The sequence below is a fragment of the Triticum aestivum genome, chromosome 3D, assembly GCF_018294505.1.
Source record: "Triticum aestivum cultivar Chinese Spring chromosome 3D, IWGSC CS RefSeq v2.1, whole genome shotgun sequence".
Lineage (NCBI taxonomy): Eukaryota > Viridiplantae > Streptophyta > Magnoliopsida > Poales > Poaceae > Triticum > Triticum aestivum.
In genome coordinates, this window is record NC_057802.1 from 530,100,124 (window position 1) to 530,103,851 (window position 3,728).

The 3,728-nt window shown below is 54.3% G+C and overlaps 1 pseudogene; it reads right to left on the reverse strand.

Annotated features, from left to right (window-relative positions):
• Positions 1 to 344: 344 nt before the first annotated feature.
• On the reverse strand, positions 345 to 1,567 carry LOC123075228 (1-aminocyclopropane-1-carboxylate oxidase homolog 1-like; annotated as a pseudogene).
• Between the last annotated feature and the right edge of the window lie 2,161 nt (positions 1,568 to 3,728).

The following is a 3,728-nucleotide window of genomic DNA, read 5'->3' on the forward strand; positions in this document are numbered from 1 at the left end:
GGCCCATTTAAGAAGTCCGGTTGGATCGAATTTTTGTGACCGGGCAGTGACCGGACGGCCTGTTCGGACGTTTAAGACGGGTATAAAAGACCTGGCTGTAGATGCTCTAACATCTTATATTTTGAGACAGAGGAAGTAATATACTAATCTCCTGATCGGAAATAAAAACTGCATCGACCAAACAAGGGGACACAAAAATAAATTTAATAGAAACATAAGACAAACGCACTGTCTATTTCTAGTAGTCCATATTCTACTGATGATACAAGCACGAAGTCAATCTTATTTGGAAAAACAACACCACCCTAGTTGAAAAACAACAGCCCGAACTCTTGTACATCAACAAATTGTTGGATAATCAGAGCATTCATTCATACTATGATTCAAGCCCAAGCATGAAGTCCGATCATAAGCACGACAAATACTCCGTTGAGGCCCTTGGCCCTGTAGTGCCGGGAGTACATTTGTGTGAGATTCATTAGATCCTGACGTATTGGAGTGAGGAGACGCCGTCGAGGCCCTTGGCCCTGTAGTGCCTGGCCATTTCGTCCACCGTCGTGTTCCTGTACCGGGCGTTGCCGCCGTCAGCGACGATCGGCGCAAGCACCCTGGTCGACCCCTCCGCCCCGAAGAAGCAGGCCACCGACACCCTCGGCCCCGCGCTCTTGGCCACCACGCGGTGCTCCACGCTCTTGAACCTGTCGTTGGACATGAGCTGCAGATAGTCGCCGACGTTCACCACCAGGCCCCCCGCCACTGCCGGCACGTCCACCCACGCCGGCTGCTGCTTGTCATCCTCGACGAGCACCTGGAGGCCACCTACGGCGTCCTGGAGGAGCACGGTGAGGAAGCCGGGGTCGGAGTGCTTGGTGGTGCCCAGTGTCAGGTGCGGCTCCGGGCACGCCGGGTAGTAGTGGCAGGCGAGGCTCAGCCCCCCAGGTGCCCTTGCCGGAGGCCTAGCGCCTCCGACAGCAGCCCGAGCAGCGTGCTCCCCAGCCCCTGCACCAGCCCCGCGAACTCCGGCGCGATGGCCCTGCACGCCGGCGGGATCTCCTCGGGCGCCGGCGGCTCCGGAGCCATCTCCATGTACAGCGTGTCACGCCAGTTGGCCGCCGGCGATTGGTACAGGTCGAAGTTGCTATGGTACCTCACCTGCCGGCCGTCGTCCCGGGTGTGGTACGGCGCCTTGGCATCCGCCGTCTCCTCGTTGAAGCCCCGCAGCACCGCAAACATCGCCGACATGGCCGCCACCGGCACCCCGTGGTTCACGACCTGGAAGAAACCTACCGTCTCCGCGGCCGCCTTCACGGCGCCGACCGCCGAGGCTCGCTCCGACGGTGTCGCGAGGCCGGCGAGGTCGATGACCGGGATGGCGAACTGGTGGCCATGGTGATGGGGCGCGTCGTTGAGGGATTCGGGCGCGTGGTGGAAGATGACGGGGACGGCCGTGACTCCCGCGTCCACGAGGCCCTTGACCCCGGCCTTGGTATCGTCGAACGCCTTTAGCGCGCCGAAGCGATGGTCGGAGGCCATGGAGGATTGGAGCTAGCTTCTGAAGTTTGTCGATCCTTTGAATTCAGTTTTGTGTGGAAATGAGTGAGGTAGTCGTGGCTCTTTACTGATCAAGAAAACTCATGTGGAACACACATCTTAAAGCGTCGATGTCTTCGGTCGTGATTGGTTTTAGCTAACTTTGCCTTGCCAAATATTTGGCTTGCTAAAATTTTGGTCAATATTTTACTACTCCCTCCGTCCAACAATATAAGATCGTTTTTCCTATGGCGGCTGCTACAAATAAGCCGGATGATTTCATGGGAAAATCATCCGCCTAGCCAGCCGTCAGATTTGCGCGCTTGTAGCCGTCCGACAGCTGCAACGCCACGGCAACAACGACCACGCGACGCTTCAACGCGGCGCTAATGGCACCCTGTCAAAGCTTCACTGCAGCCCTCATGGCACACTGCACGGCGACAATTGCTTCAACGCAACATCGGCAACGTCCGGCGAAGCACCATTGCAGCCCCGGCGGAGCTCCAACGCAGCATCGATGGCGCCGACGAAGCTCCATTACAACTTCGGCGAAGCTCCATTGCAGCGCCCGCTATGCTTCCAGCGACCCGGCGTCGCTCCATTGCAACAGCAGCGGTGCTCCCTGACAGCTTCGAGGCAACATCGCCGGAGTTGCAGCGCCTCCGCCGGCCACTCGCCGCGGTCACCATCGCAACAGCACGCGGTGCTCCATTGCAACTCATGGAGACGCCCATGGCGGGCGGTGGTCGGAGCAGAAGCTACTCTTGATTTGTGGTCTCCGGCGCGGCGGTGCTCCATCGTAGCACCGGCTGCCTCCGTCGCAGCTCCATCACCTCTCTCTCCTCTCGATGGCTTTGGGCGGCGGGGATTGGAGCATCCCTGAAACGCGACAGGAAGGAGGGAGAGGGTGGAAGCAAATCTCTGGCGGTGGTGACGGCCTGCTCTGCTTCCTCCCAGCGGCGCCTGCATCGGGGAGAGACGAGAGGGGGAGAGACGAGGGAGAGAGATGCAAGATGCGGGAGAGGAAGATGACCGCGTGTGGATGAGGACAGGAGAGGATAAGGCTGCGGGATGCGGTGGGTGTCGTGGTTCTAAGTCTGACAGTAGAATGGGGGTAGGTATGTAGAGGCAAGATCCAGCTATGGTGAAGTTGTACGCACGAGTTTTACGAGTTCAGGCCCTTCTCGGAAGAAGTAACAGCCCTACGTCTCGGTGCCCGGAGGCGGTCGACTGGATTATATGCGTGTGTGTTACAGGGGCTGCGAACCCTTGTCACTGAGGAGGGGGGTGGCTTATATAGAGTTCGCCAGACCCCTCCGGCCCTCAGTTACACAGGGTTTAAGGTACATTAAGACAGGGCGTTACTGGTAACGCTAATAATAAAGTGACATAAATGGTCATTAAAGTCTATGAGTAAACGCCCGACCGTTGATATGCTGAGTGACTTTAGATCTTCTGTACGTCGAGTGGTTTTCATTACGGTCGAGTGACAATCATTCTTCCGAGTGGAATGTTTCTAGTCGAGTAGATGATGGTATCCTTCGAATGTCCGTGGCTTTAGGGTGATGTCCTTGGGGAGGGAATGTCTTGGACAGATCCATGACCCTACCCTAGGTACATAGCTTCATCAGTGGGTGGGCCTCAGTGAGGGCACGTGTCGATCGAAGGAGCCGGTTTACGCAAGAGACAAATCATCCGGTTGATTATAAACTTTTTCCTTTTCCTATACTAGAACAATGCCCGTGCGTTGCAACGAGATATAAATATTCTAATGCGTTAGCTTGTGATTTACTTGTTAATAATAATGCGATCGTGTAAATAAATGTTCATCAAATTCTGACCGTGAATCATCTTATATTTTAATTAGAAATTTGACCAAAAAATTGGTCATGATCCAAGCTAGGAACAAGTTTATTGTCATGGCAAAAAAAGTTGGTACGGTAGTTTTGGGTCACAGTCCAAACGGTATCTTCGGCGTTGTCTTCTCTTCGCATGCATCCATGGTTTGTCAGGAGCACCTCGTTTTTTATACCCACCAAGAACACTAACTGAAACGCGAAGGTGAAATAACCGGGAGTAATGTGAGGAGGTGTCAGTGGTGATGCTAGAATCTAAACTTTGTAACTCAAGTTTTAGAAAACTTTGTATACAGAACATAATCATACTTTATTACAAATATATTTTGTAGCAACTATTTA